Source organism: Dermacentor variabilis, chromosome 8 (genome assembly GCF_050947875.1).
Source record: "Dermacentor variabilis isolate Ectoservices chromosome 8, ASM5094787v1, whole genome shotgun sequence".
In the NCBI taxonomy this organism is placed as follows: Eukaryota; Metazoa; Arthropoda; class Arachnida; order Ixodida; family Ixodidae; genus Dermacentor; species Dermacentor variabilis.
The window spans coordinates 138,373,848-138,389,543 of NC_134575.1; the positions used below are offsets into that span (position 1 = coordinate 138,373,848).

Consider the following 15,696-nt stretch of genomic DNA (forward strand, 5'->3'; position numbering starts at 1 on the left):
ATTTAATTGGTCTACTCTGGTGAAGTATGGACCCATGTTGACCACACATATGAGGGTGTTTGTGTGCCGGACCCCTATACATTCGAACTGTTCCTTAGAAACCCGTCTGATTGTCATGGTACGTTTCCTCAATCTCTTTACACCCTATATGTACTTCTTTCGCGCCAAACTGAACCTTACGAATGACTGCAGTGCCGCTGGCCTACACCTGGTAGTTGCACGTGCGTTCTCCCATATTTATAAATCATTATGTCCTGCTAAACGACTAGCATGCTACAGGTGGCTGTGCAGCAGTAATTACCTGAAAGGTGCATAGAATAAACTCTTCATGTTTGGGCGGAAGCTGCGGACACCATAAAATGGCGCAGGAGCTTATTTTTTTCATCGCTTGCTTCCCTAACACACCTTAATAACGCCCGCAAATATGCGCCGTCTTTGGATAAACACAGTAATATAGGAAACAGCCTTCCGACTGATAAAGATGATGATATTGATTTCTGCGTACTCTCGTTCCTCGGTATAATTGCCTTCCATATTTCAAGAAAGCGATGTATTGTACGAAATACTACATTCTTTTGAAGGCTCTCAACACTAGTAAAAAATTGTGGGCCATGCAATGAAGCTTTACAAGTGGTGCTGGCACTTGTGTCCACAAGTGCATTTACAGGGTGAAATTGAGCCTCTCCGCAACAATATACGAATTCCTCGAATATTACAAGTCTTGCAGCTACATGTGAGAAGAAGGAGGAATAAACTGTTATTTTGGAAACAGTATTCCGGGGTAAGCCCCGGTTCTACTCTCGGTGGGAGGTCTCCTCATTCCAGGAACCCTCTGGCCTTCGCTGCTTCCTTGGCCCTGGCAACGAGACGTCGTTGTTGTTCCAGGTCCTCAGAGACGAGCTTGGCCTCCCACATTTCTATGAGGTCTTCGCTTTATCTGGCGTTGCAACAGCCTCTCGGTGAAGGCAATGCGTCTTTGTCTAGATGCCATGGACATTCGAGGATCAGGTGCGCTAAGGTGTCCGGTACGCCGCACATTGGGCAGTGGTATCCTTGTAGCGTTGGGTACAGTCTATGCATGATGATTCCGTGGATATAAGTATTACTTTGCAGTCTTCTGAGTGTAGTGCTTTCTTCTTTGTTGAGCTTTGGGTGAGGTGGTGGGTACACCCTGCGTTCCAGCCTGTGATGTTGAAGGATCCCTGAGTACGTGATGGGTACGGTCTCTGGCTCCGCTGGCGCAGACCGGGCGTCTCGAGAGTAGGAAGGGTTGGCCCCGCAGGTGTGGCGTCGGGCCGCGGCGTGTGCCGCTTCGTTCCCCTCCAGCCCCTCGAGCCCAGGAACCCATGTCACGCAGGTGTAGGGGATCGGAGTACTGCGGTGCTTCAATAGCTTCAGTGCTTCTGTCGACACATGACCCTTAGCGTAGTTCCTGACGGCTGCTTGAGAATCGGAGAAGATGACAGCTGCGTCCATGCACGTGGTAGTTGCTAGGGCGATCGCCGTCTCTTCTGCAGTCTCGGGGTTTTGTGCACGGACTGTGGCAGACGCTAGCTCTCTGCCCTGAGAATCGACGACGCTCAGGGTGTAAGCGTTTCTTTGCGGGTATTTGGCTGCGTCGGTGTATCTGGCGTCCGGATCATGCCTGTGTCTTCGCCGTAGAGCATCCACTCGGGCTTGTCTTCTTTCCTTGTGGTACGTGGGGTGCATGTTGCGTGGAATTGGGGCTATGCACAAGGATTCGCGGAGGTTTGAAGGAATTCTTTCTTTTCGGTCCATAGTGGCTATAAAGGTTTCACCGCAGCTCAGCCGTTGCAGCACTGATCTTTCGGTGAGCGTGAGCTTCAGTCGTTCTAATTGACTGGCTTTGTGAGCCTCAGCTAGCTCTTGCCAGGTGTTGTGTACGCCCATCTTGAGAAGTCTCGTAGTCGAAGCCGTAGATGGTAGGCCCAGGGCGATTTTGATGGCTTTCCGTATTTGAATGTTAATTTTTTCTACCTCTACATTTGCAGCGCGAGGTAGGGCGTGCCGTATGTTATTCGACTGGTGAGGAGTGCTTGCATCACGTTTAGCGTGTCTTGTTCCTTAAGTCCGCTTCTGTGGCTTGCAGCTCTCCTGACGAGATGCCTGAGCTGTGATAGCGTTCGCTGTAGTCGCGGGAGGGTGGCCGCCCCGGACCCGTCTTTGTGTATGTATAGCCCTAAAACTCGTAGGGTTTCCGCTTTTGGAATGGGCGTTCCATTGAGGGTGACGTTAGGATCGAGTTCATGGTAGCCGGGTGGTCTGCCTTTCGTTCTTGACTTGAGGTCGAGGTGTTCGGACTTCTCGGGAGCACAGCGGAGGCCGCATTTGTGCAAGTAGCTCTCGATGGTATCTACTGCTTCCTGTAGGCGTGTTTCTTGTGTTCCAGTGTTTGAGGCCCTTGTCCATAACGTGATATCATCTGCATAGAAGGCGTGTCTTACGTCTGGTATCGCGTCAAGGAGGCTGGGTAGTTTGATCATTGCGACGTTGAAGAGCAATGGCGATATGACCGAACCCTGCGGGGTGCCTCTGCTCGGTAGTCGGAAACTGTCCCTGCGCAGGTTGTATATTCCAACTGTGGCCGTGCGGCCCGTGAGAAAATTCCTGACATAGTCGTATGTCCGAGAACCGCAGCCCAGGTCTTCGAGGTTGCAGAGGATAGCTTCGTGACTGACGTTGTCAAAAGCTCCCTTTACGTCTATGGCTAAAATCGATGATTTGCTTGTGGTATTCAGGTGGTCGATGAGGTCTTCCTTGAGTAGAAGGAAGACATCTTGCGTTGACAGGTTCTGCCTGAAACTGAACATAGTGTTTGGGAAATATCCGTTGTCTTCGAGGTACGACGTTAGCCGGTTGTGAATCATATGATCGAAAAGTTTCCCTACGCACGAGGTAAGGGAACTGCCCCTCAAGCTGGTGGTTGAGCTTCCTAATTGTGGCAATTGTTCGCCGCCGGAGCTCCAGCGACTCACTCTCACTTTGAGTCTGTCGATGCGTTGCTGTCGTATGTTGAATGGCGGCGGGTTGGGTTTCAGTCTTTTCTTGCAATCTTTGCTTGCGGTTTCGTGCCCTTCTCCACATAACGTGCATGCGGGTTTGCACTCGTGGTCGGGTAGTTGATCGGTTTTGCCACATTTAGAGCAGAAGGCTGGCAATGGTCTCGGGCAGACATTCTGGCGGTGTCCCGTGTTGCCACAGGTTCTGCAGTATTGAACTGACTTGCGGTGGGGTCGGCATCGAAAATCGAACCTCTGTAAGCGGACGTAATAAGGAACGTGTGGTCCTTGGAAAAGATCACGGCCGCGGACGATTGCCCGAGCATACGAGCGTGGATGACGGTGTACCTCGCTGGTGCGCGAAGACTTGCCTTGAGTTCTTCACTCGTGCCAAGCAAGAGCCCGCTTATTACGCCTCTGGATACATCGTCCTAGGTTGTCGTGTTGCCTTTTACAATGAAGAAAGTGCCGCCAAGTTGTATTGTGCTGATATTTTCGAGTTTCTTCGCGTCTTCCCAGTCGGCCGTGCTTGCAATAATCAGGTTCTCAATTCTTTGCAATTGAACACACACTTTTTCGCCGAAGTCTTGCTGCGAGAAACCGCTGGCTCTTCCGATGGCGTGCATAATGGCGGCATTGTTCCACTTTGCAAGCTAGAGGCCTGGTTGTGGGCGGAATACGACCTTGTAGTCGTCGACTGGTAGAGGCGGCATTCGGGGCTTTCGCTGTTGCGGTGGTGGAGGCTTTCCATTCGTTTGTTGCTTGGCTGGGTTGCTTTCTTGTGTCGTTTGATGCTCTGCGTCCTTCTTGCCTTTTCTGTCCCTGGTAATCCAGATGCTCTCGCGTTCAATAGTTCTTCCGCTGCTTGCGTCATAATTCCAGGCAGTATCTGTTTACTTCAGTCGGGTCCATCTGCATTGTGTTTGTATCTTCCAGTTGTTCTCTTGGTATGTTGATTGCTTGTACTGCTGCTTCACTCATCTCGAGAGCTCGTCGCTGCGTGGGCAGGCGCCCGTGCTATGCTCGCAGATACGCTCGAGCGGCGCGAGCACGCGCCACGGGGTTGCAGCCGCTCGTTCGGCGTTGGGCTTAGCTAGGCGGCTGTGCGGCCGTTGCAGAAATCAGTAAATATGACACTCACTTGATGGTGGCTAGTGTCCGCCGATTTCTGTTGCATGTTAGTCGGTCCTGCTGACCGACTAGCATGCAACAAATGGCTCAGCAGCAGTATTTACCTGAAAGGAACGTAGAATAGACTAGCAACACACCTTATAACACAGAAATGTACGTGCCATCTTTTGCTAAATGAAGTGATATAGAAAACAGTCTTCCGACTGATAAAGACGATGGCATCGATTTCAAGGTACTTTCGTTCTTCGGAATAATTACCTTCCATGTTTCAAGCAAGCGCGATAATGCTCGAAATTCTATGTTCTTTTGTAGGCTTTGAACACTAGTGAAAAAATATGGATCCAGCAACGAAGCTTCACAAGTGGTGCTGGCGCATATGTCCACAAGTGCATTTACAAAGTGAAATTGAGCCTCACAAAGAAAATATATAAACTTCGCAAATATTACCAGCCGCGCCACTACACGTGAGTACATAAGAAGTCCCACAGTTATACTTTCCTACGACGCTGTTTGTCTCAGATATTGCCAGTAGTGACGCTATGGTAAGCCTCACCACCGACGAAGATGACGGTGACGGTGCATGTTGGGCAGAAGTCGGAAGAGAACGCGCTAGCCATCGGCCTGGAAAGCGGTATGATGGGCTGGCCCGATGGTCCGCGGCCTCAGTTTCTGTTCAAGACAAATAAACTGCAGACGGCGTGCAGCAACAGTGCACTTACAACGCAAGACTAGAAAGCGAAAATGTGCACAGGGTGAAGCCGCTCTGCGAGTTAAATTCATTCAAGGGTCAAAAATGACATCCTCAAATAATGGTGTGCATATGGAAAAATATTTTTACTAAAGAGAATATGAAAATTGCGTCTATGCAGATTACTCATTGAGTATCTAATGAAGTCCCTCTCCCCTTGTGTTGGGGCTAAAGAATATTTCGCATTAAAGTGCAAACACCCTATGGAAGAAAGAGTATAGGTGCAAGATTTATTTTGATGCGAAAGCCTCAGTTGGCTCATTGAGCAAACAAGCAGGCGTATGTCATCCGTAGCAGCCAAGCGGCACCTAAGTTTGCTGGGCCATTGGTTGCGAAGCCAGTTCACGAGCACGCCTCGATGGAGTTTCCATTCGCTGCAATGTCACGGCATGAGCGGACTTGGACGGAGCGAAAGGGAACACCTCCTGCCACCCTAACGGGCCAGGCGTGGCGTGAGGGGAGAGGACATCGCCCCGACGCCACATTCAATCAACACCCGTTCATTCAACAAACCATTCACGATACCGCACTGCTTCATACTGTCGGCGTTATTCATGTCTGTTTATTCTACCTGGGTGACAAATAATGAGGAAAGGAACGTAATTCACGTGAACGGTGAACATATCTACATCAAATGACGTTTAGAAAGCGCGAATAAACTTTCGCTTCATTCAGCAAGCTACAAAACAGAATCAGAAACTGACCAAAAGAGATGGGATCAGGCCTTTATTATTTGGCCACTCTCACCATGAGGCCACCCATTTCAAACAATGTATAGCAATTTGGCATCGCATTTCTCTTGTTTGATTAACACAACCATCTACGTGCATTTGTTGACACGCTGTTGTCTTGTTTAGTTATTGACATAGTCACACTGCTTCAGATAACTAAAAGCATTTGCTTATCGCTTACGAGCTCCTCAGTCATCCGGCCATCCAATCACCAATGGTAATACGTATAGGCCTTTATGTGCCATATAATCGATAGATGTATCCTTTTCTTAATCATACAGACTGCTCCCAAACCATGTTTGCATTTGCATAGAAATAAGAAAGTCTTGAATAAGCTATTCGATATTCCGACGTTGTCTTTCTGGAATATCTGCATTCCATTTTAAACAGAAACATCAATTCTCGATGTTCCAAGCACCCCTTATTTAAAGTTTGACACCGGGTCGAAATAGAAGGCTTCGTACTTAATGGGCTTCTCAGCGCCTGTACAAGCTAGACGTTCTCAGAAAGCACAAAAGTGCCTTCACTGCCTGCTGAGCCGATTATCGCTTGAGACGGTGTTCTAGTATTGTCCGTTGACTCAGAGGAACATCATCTAGTTTCCAAAATGCCTCGGGAGTAGATTGTCTTTGTGCTTCAAATTCAGGAGAGCGGCACAACAGGTGTTCAGTGTACTAACACCCGCGGAAATCGCATGTGGAACGGTTAGCCATACCAGTTACTACTGAATAAACTTTTATGAAGGCAATCCCCAATCACAACCGACACAGAAAGTACGTTTCATGTCGGTGCAGTCCGGCGGGAGGTCCACGTTGCAGCGAAAGGTTTAGTCTGTGGAATCTCGTCTAGCTGGTATGCGCAGGATTCCACTCCACTAACGAGAGTGTGCGTGATAGAGTACGAAGCTGTCTCGTAGCGTCTATCCTTGAGAGAGGATGGAGACGCAGCGGACGCAACTCCCTCTATCTCCCTTCTTTCTATTCCCTTTCTCCCTTCCCTCAGCGTAGCGTAGCCAACCGGACTCTTGCCTAGTTAACATCCCCGCCTTCCTATTATCTGTCTGTCTCTCTCTCTCTCTAAGCACTCGTGGAGCCTCGTAAATTTATATTTCTTGTCTCTCATAAAATTTGCTTGCTTTTTATTGGTATGGCTGAACTATATCTATAGTACCAGCGTTTTCACTATGCAGATTCTTATATTGTGCAAATTAGTGCATATGGTTCTTTGTAATGCAGTGTTGAAATGACAATAAGAGACAGAGAGCAAATGATAAATGAAAGGTAGGGAGGTTAACCAGGACTTAGCCCGGTTGGCTACCCTACACTGGGGAAAGAAAAAAGGGGACGGTAAGAATAAAAGAAGAAGAGAAAGTCCACTGGCGATATCGTTCGGTAACTCAGTTCGGATCACAGGCACTTACTCAATCCTGTAGCTTTCAAATATCCCAGCAGCGCTTTCGTGGCCTTTTGTAGCTACGATATGTGAGGCCATGGTCCCAAGATCTTGTTCAAGGTGAACAGTTTTCCATCTAATTGGTCGAGAGCTGTGTAGAGGTCATGTCTTTCATTTTCAAAAGATTGGCAGTAGCAAAGTAGATGTTCTATAGTTTCCTCGACACCGCAGGCATTGCACCCGGCGCTATCAGCCATTCCAATGAAAAACGTATATGCAGTGGTGCGTGCGTCGCCCAAGCGTAAGTGGCAAAGCATTGTTTCCTCGTTACGCGGAAGCCCTGGTATCAGCAGCAGTTGCATAGATGGATCGAGGGAATGCGATCGAGGTTGGGTGAATTCAGGTGCGTGCCACTTCTGCAGCGTGACACGGTGCCCTAACTTGCTTAAGTGTTGGGCTGCGTCAGTCCGCGATAAAGGTACAGAAACAAGGGTCGCTCCTTCGTGTGCTTTCCTAGCAGCTTCGTCAGCAAGGTCATTGCCGGAAATACCACAATGGCCAGGCAGCCACTGAAACATGACGTCGTGTCCTTTCGCGATCATGTGATGGTGCATTTCTCGTATCTCCGACACGAGTTGTTCACAGGACCCGCGACGAAGAGATGACAGAAGACATTGTAAGGCCACCTTCGAATCGCAGAATATTGCCCACTGATTAGCAGGTTGGTTGTTAATATTATTACGATATTATCGGTAGATACCCGAGAGACGAGCCGCCGCGAGAACGACGTCGAAGTGGGTCTGTGCCCTTGGCGCGAGAAAATGTCGGCCTGGCGCTCTGGCTCCAGTCCAGTGTAAATAGCTTGTAAATGGCCTCTTCCGTCTGTATCTTTCTACACGTAAAATTCTAGTGGAGGTGAGCGATCCCCGTCCTCACCACGGAACTCCGGAGTGGTCGATACATCGAGCTTGTCACCATGCCTCCCGGTGACGAGACCACTTCTGCAACGGCTTCGGCTTGTCCGACTGCTCCCGTCGTCACGGTTGCCCAACATCGCGACCCTGGTGTGTTCTCTGGCCTGGAGGGACAGGACATTGACGAATGAATCAAGCTATATGAACATGCCAGCGCTAATAACAGGTGGGACCCAACGATCATGCTCGCCAATGTCATCTTTTATCTCGGCGACACCCCACGCGTGTGGCACCAGACGCATGACGACGAGGTAACCAGTTGGGACAATTTCAAAGAAAAGCTCAGGGAACTGTTCGGCGACCCCATTGGCCGCAAGGTTGCCGCGAGAAAGGCTCTTGCGTCTCGTGTTCAGGCATCTACACAACCGTACGTTTCATACATCCTCGACGTCTTGGCTCTATGCCGAAAAGCTGACGACGCTATGTCTGAAGCTGATAAAGTGTCTCATGTCCTAAAAGGCATCGCCAACGACGCTTTCAATTTGCTTGTTTTCGGCAACATCTCGACAATCGACGCCATCATTAAAGAATGCCCTCGCCTTGAACAGGCTCAGAGCCGCCGTGTCACACACCACATCACGTGGCTACCCGACACTGCTGCTACGTCGACATGTGAGGGTCGACCACGTCAGGCTACCACCAGTGACGACGTCACCCGTATTGTTCGCCGCGAGCTTGAGGCCGCCTGTCCACCAGCTTTCGCCGTGACGCCTCCCGATCCGCCAGCAACCACGATTGCGATGATTCAGGCCGTAGTTAGACAGGAATTTGAGAACATGGGTCTGAACTCCGTGTGTACAACGTCTCAACCCAGCGTTCCCCAGTTCTCTACCGGCCCTCCTCGTCCCCGACAGTCCTTTTCTGCCATATCTCGCCGCAACTACGTCCGAATGGCGTACCCCTGATGACAGGCTGATCTACTTCCACTGCTGTCGCATCGGCCACGTCGCTCGTCACTGCCGCAACCGATGACCACCACCTCCTCGGACATACGACGCCACTTATTCCCGCACTTTTGGACCTTCTGTTCCCTATTCCACCCGCCATGAACACACTGTTGCTGATGCCCCTGCTCCGAACCTTCGCTAGAGCCGCTCGCCCTCACCTCGACGCCATCAGTCTCGTTTCCCCAACCCCGTCGCTTCTCTTCGCCGCTTATCGCCTCCCGGATCCAGCCTGAAAACTAGGCACTGCAGCTTCTGGAGGTGAAGCTGCCTTGTCGACCCTGCCCTGAAATCCTCTGCTCACGTTACCCACGAACCGAAACCTTCTTGACGTTGACGGCTATCCTGTCACGGCACTCATCGATACAGGCGCACATCTTTCTATTATGAGTGCAGCTTTCCGACGACGACTCAAAAAGCTCCTCACCCCAGCGTCGGCACGCGTCGTCCGCGTTGCGGATGGCGGTACTGTCCCTAATAGAGGCTTTTAGCGTGTCCGCTATTCCGGCAAACCAGGGCGGTTTGGGCGGATTACCGGATGGTCGGGGGCGTAAACGTGAGCGGCTGGAGCGGTGCAGCCGCCTGGTGCTGTAGAGCTCAATCAGACAAACACAGAGCTAAAATTGCAGTAACACACCTTATTCTGCTTCGCTGCTGGTGCAAAGTTTCGGCAGCGGCGTAATTGTGTTCACAATTACGCCGCTGTCGAAAACTTACACCCCAGCTAAGAAGAATATAGTAATAGGCTCTGTGTTCGCGTGGTTGAGCTTTGCACCACCAGCTGGCGCCACCAATCTGGCCACTAACGTTTACGCCCCCGACCATCCGGTAATCCGCCCAAACCGCCCCGGTTTGCCGGAATAGCGCACACGCTAAAAGTCTCTATTATCGGCATGTGTACTGCACGAGTCAGCATTGCCGGCCGCCACACCCCTGTCCTCTTCACCGTGATTGCTCATTGCCCCCACGACCTAATTCTCGGTCTCGACTTTCTCTCCGCGCATTCTGCCCTTATTGACTGCTCTGCCAGTACCCTTCGCCTTGAGTTGCCGATTCTTGCAGAACCTTATGACGCACCCCAGTGCCGCCTACGCCCCACCGGCTTTGTTCGCCTGCCACCAAAATCAATAGCCTCTATTGAACTCTTGTCTTCCCCACGAGTCCCTGATGGCGAGTACCTCGTGACTCCTCTGCTCGACATTCCACTACAGTATGACGTTACCGTGCCTCACAGTATACTTACTATTACTACGAACCGCACTCGCATACCTATATTTAACTTTGGATTGGCAAAGCAAATTCTACCGCAAGGTATTTGCCTTGCCAACGTTGATTGTCTCAGCGACCGTCACGTGGCAGCGTTATCAACCGATGCTTCTTGCGAGCTTAGCAGGCCCATCGTACCAGCCTCGGCCGCCGATCCCAAAATACAGAAAATGGTTGCGACGGACCTGTCTTCTGCGCAGGCTGAAGACCTTTACCGTGTATTATCGTCCTGCAGAGATATTTTCGACTTCGACGATCGCCCGTTAGGCCAGACGCTCGCGGTCAAGCATCGGATTCTTACTGCTGATGATACTCCTATTCACCGACGACCGTATCGAGTTTCTGCGTCGGAACGCCGAGTAATTCAAAGTGAAGTGAACAAAATGCTAGACAAAAACATCATTGAGCCTTCTTCGAGTCCCTGGGCGTCACCTGTAGTGTTGGTTAAGAAGAAGGACGGCACGTGGCGCTTCTGTGTAGACTACCGCCATCTGAACAACATTACTAAGAAGGACGTCTACCCGCTCCCACGTATAGACGACGCCCTTGACTGCCTCCACGGTTCCAGCTATTTCTCTTCTATCGACCTTCGTTCTGGATACTGGCAGATTACTGTTGACGATATGGATAGAGAAAAAACCGCGTTCATCACACCTGATGGCCTATACCAATTTAAAGTAATGCCGTTTGAATTATGCAACGCCCCTGCCACCTTTGAGCGTATGATGGACTTCTTGCTCCGTGGTTTCAAATGGTCCACATATATGCTACCTCGACGACGTCGTCGTCTTCTCGCCCACGTTCGACACTCACCTTGGGCGTCTAACAGCTGTACTTGATGTATTTCGAAAGGCGAAGCTGCAACTTAACTCGTCGAAATGTCGTTTCTGCCACCGCCAAATTACTCTTCTGGGCCATCTCGTTGACGCTTCCGGAGTACACCCTGATCCCGACAAAACTCGCGCTGTCCGAGACTTTCCGGTTCCGAAGACAGCCGCAGACGATCGAAGTTTTGTCGGGCTATGCTCGTATTTTCGTCGTTTTGTTCAAGATTTTGCGGCAATTGCTAGACCTGTCACTAATCTTTTGAAGAAACGCGTACAATTCTCGTGGGGTACTGCAGAAGCCGCCACCTTCTCTCGTCTCTTCACTCTTCTCTCCTCACCACCCATTCACGCCCACTTCGACCCTGATGCCCCTACAGAATTGCGTACAGATGCCAGCGGTCATGGGGTAGGTGCCGTCTTAGCCCAGCATCAGCGGGGCCAGGATCGCGTTATTGCTTATGCGACCCGCCTCCTAGCACCATCGGAGCGCAACTATTCCATTACGGAATGAGAGTGCCTTGCTGTAGTCTGGGCGGTTGCGAAGTTCCGTTCTTACCTCTACGGTCGTCCTTTTTCCGTAGTGACTGACCATCATGCTCGCTGCTGGCCCTCATCCCTAAAAGATCCTACAGGCCGGCTTGGTCGATGGGCTTTGAGGCAACAAGAATTTTCGTATTCCGTGGTGTACAAGTCTGGCCACTTGCACCAAGACGCTGGCAGTTTGTCGCGTTACCCTGTTGACGACTCTGACTCCTCTAATATTGCCAGTGCTTTTTGCGTATTCTCTGTGTCGCAGCTGCTTCATTTCGCCGACGAGCAACGTCGTGACGCCGACATCAGAGCACTCATCGACCGTTTTGAACACTCTCCGCCCGACGCCACTGTACACCTCTTCGTCCTCCGCGACGGTACTCTGTACCGTCGTAACCGTCATCCAGACGGCTCTGAGTTCCTACTTGTCATACCTAAACACCTCCGCTCAAACGTTCTAGAAGAGCTCAACGACGCACCAATGGCAGGACACCTCGGCGTCCTATGACCGTGTACGTCGCCGTTTTTTCTGGCCGGGCCTTGCCCGTTCCGTGCGACGTTACGTCGCCGCTTGTGAAATTTGCCAACGAGGCAAGAAGCCTTCCCAGCCGCCCGCTGGTTACCTGCAGCCGCTCAACATCCCTGCCGCGCCCTTCCATCGTGTTGGCTTAGACCTTCTCGGCCCATTTCCAGAATCTACATCAGGAAACAAGTGGGTTGCAGTTGCGGCTGACTACGCGACCCGCTACGCCGTAACCCGCGCTCTTCCGACCAGTTGCGCAACTGACGTTGCGGACTTCCTCCTACATGATATCATTTTGATGCATGGTGCTCCGCGTCAATTGCTAACAGACCGTGGCCATACGTTTTTGACGAAAGTCATTGACGACATCCTGCGGGCCTGCTCCATTCAGCATAAGTTTACTACCGCCTACCACCCTCAAACGAACGGCCTCACTGAACGTTTGAACCGCACCCTTACAGACATGCTATCCAAATACGTTTCAGACGATCACCGTGACTGGGACCTGGCTCTACCCTACATTACCTTTGCATATACAACTCTTCCCGTCTCGAAACTGCCGGCTTTTCCCCGTTTTACCTCTCGTATGGCCGCGAACCGACGCTGCTACTAGACACCGTGCTTCCGTCCACCCCACCTTCAACTAGCGCTTATGCCCGTGATGCTATCGCCCATGCTGACCATGCTCGGCAACTTGCGCGCGTTCGTCTACAAGTCTCTCAAGACAAACAGCAGCGACGCTACGACCTTCGTCACCGTGATGTCCATTTTGCGCCCGGCACCCTCGTGTTGCTTTGGTCACCATCGCGTAAAGTTGGCCTTTGTGAGAAACTGCTTTCCTCTTATACCGTCCCATATCGCGTGCTCCGCCAAGTGACCGATGTCACCTATGAAATTGTTCTAGCCACGCCCACTACGTCCTCCGGTGTGACACCCGTGACATTGTCCACGTCACCCGACTCAAGCCGTACAACTCTCCACGTGCCTTGGATATTTAAAAGCACCGTGACGGCGCTTTTGCCACCGGGGGGTAGTATTACGATATTATCGGTAGATACCCGAGAGACGAGCCGCCGCGAGAACGACGACGAAGTGGGTCTGTGCCCTTGGCGCGAGAAAATGTCGGCCTGGTGCTCTGGCTCCAGTCTAATGTAAATAGCTTGTAAATAGCCTCTTCCGTCTGTATCTTTCTACACGTAACAATATAATCAACGGCACCTCGGAGGGCAACAAGCTCCGAACCGGTCGATGTTGTCAAGGGAGAAATCTTGTATAGAATGCTTAGTGATCGTGATGGTATAACCAATGCTCCGGTGGAGCTGGTCTGAGTGGAAGAGCCATCCGTATATATGTGGACTCGGTCAAAGTAGAAAGTGCGCCAACAATCCAGATCTGCTTGCATCAAGGCCAAGCTAGGCAGGTCAGTCGTCTTATCCTTGGAACCATAAGACGTACTTGAGGTTGTTTTATGCACCACAAAGCTGAGGTTGAGCGTGCTGAGGGTGAGAAGCCCGATGGTAGGGAGGCACGATGGATAATAAATAAATAAAGTTTAGAGGACAATAATATTGCGTTTCTAGCTGCCGTCTAAACTGGTGCGGAAGTTTCAATCTAAGTAATTTTTCTACCAGACAAAGAAAAGTTTGCTGATGGCGCGATTTTTTCCTCGTATGTTTTTTACTCCTTGCGAGTGTAATCTGCAGCGACACCTGTTATAGACTCAGTCCTCTGGTCATCTTGATGTCTGCCACTGTCTTCCCTGAAATCACCAAATCTTATGTTACAGGAAAAGTAAAAAAGCATGCCATTACGCTGCGAAGAGGCGAACTTGCGACCAACCGACTGGCAACCCAGGATTCTACCTCTCAGCCACTTCATGCATTTACTGCATCGAACACACGCTGTGAGCATCTGCACGTTATCACGTTTAGGTAAATACAGGCTTCTTACTCCGATAGGCAAGTACGTACATATTGTTACATTGCAGAAGTCGCATTAAAGATGTATTTACAATATTTGTAAGACAAACAGCGATGCGTAAACAAGATGGCTGTCGAGACCGATTCAACATTCACACGTCAAATCGTCTTCTGACTGGCGCTACCCCAGGTTTCACCATAATGTTATCCCCACCAATAAAGGCGCCGTCGCGGCGGTAACTATCAGGGAAATGAACTCGTGGCAAAGTAAGGCTTCAGCGCGGACACACGCACAACGCCTGTGGGGCCACGCGAGTCCATATGAGCGATACCGTAGTTCACATTACAACGCAGACGCAATATCGTGTAGGGCCCTGTGTAGCGCGGCAGCCGCCTTAAGGACAAGTCTATGTGGCGACATAGTGTCCTTAGGGCGACGACGGTGCCAGAAGAAAATTGAACATCCCCATATCGGCTGGCGTACCAGATCGTCTCCGCAGCTTGAGATCTCAGTGAGCTGGGAGCCGGCATTCTGGCGTGCAGCCCGAGCGAAGGCGTCTTAGACATATTCAGTGGAAGTGTTTATCGAGTAAGAAAGCAGTGTGTCAATGTGCAAAGAATCGTGGCCGCCGAACAGTAGATAAAAGGGCGAAAAGCCAGCGGTTTCGTGACGGGACAAATTATAGGCGAAAGTCACGAAAGGCAACGTGCCTTCTCAATCGCTGTGATGGTCAGAAACGTACATAGACAGCATCAATGTCAAGGCGTGACTGAGCCTCTCCGTCAGTCCGTTTGTCTGCGGGTGGTAGCCGGTGGAAAGATTGTGCTCGGCAGAACCGGCGCGAGGTCGGTCTTCAACTACTCGGGACAAGAAGGTGCGGTCGAGATCACCGAGGAGCTGCCGGGGTGCGCCGTGATGGAGGATGACGTCATGTAAAAGGAAATCTGCCACCTCAGTTGCACAGCTTGTGCGCAAAGACCGCGTGATCGCGTACCGGGTCGCGTAATCAGTCGCGAAAAGAACCCACTCATTGACAGATTTCGACGTTCGAAAAGGGCCGAGAAGATCGGGATCGACGCGATTGGTTCTGAGGACACATCGATGGAGTGAAGGCATCCAGCGGGCAGCAGAGCAGGTTTTTTTACGGAGCGGACAGTGCGTACCGGCTGCAGCGTAGCGGCGCACACAAGGGTACAGGCCTGGCCAGTAGAAGCGGCACCGTACGCAGTCGTACTTACGCGAAATGCCGAGGATGCCTGCACCAGGTACGCCGTGCAACGGTTGCAGAACTTATGTCCGGAGATGGCGCGGTACAGCGAGTCTGGTCCTTCAGGGAGCAAGCTGCGACGGTAGAGAACATCGTCATGGAGCACGAACATGGGCAGCGTGGGCTCCGCATGCCCAGAAATGAGACCACCGATGAGGACAAGTAAGCAGTCATCCCGCCGTTGTACAGTGTGGATATCGTGCAGTTCAGAAATGCCCAGGACGCAAGAGTCAGTGTCATGCGCATCATATTCAGGGTCGTCGACAGGATGACGGGTGAGGCAGGTGGCGTCCTTGTGCAAACGGCCTCACTTCTATGATACAGCAAATGAATATTGTTGGAACCGTAGCGCCAAAATACCCAATAATCCAGCGGACTCGCCAAGGGAGGAGGGCCAGCAAAAGACGTGGCGATCGCTAACC

The 15,696-nt window shown here is 51.1% G+C and overlaps 1 long non-coding RNA gene across 1 annotated transcript in view; it reads left to right on the forward strand.

Annotated features, from left to right (window-relative positions):
* The window catches only part of LOC142591301 (uncharacterized), a 31,916-nt gene extending 17,956 nt beyond the window's left edge, over positions 1-13,960 (forward strand). Inside the window, exons 2-3 of the long non-coding RNA XR_012830449.1 lie at positions 4,464-4,615; positions 13,874-13,960. This is a non-coding gene — a long non-coding RNA (uncharacterized LOC142591301). The remainder of the gene's footprint in view (positions 1-4,463; positions 4,616-13,873) is intronic.
* Positions 13,961-15,696: the final 1,736 nt, after the last annotated feature.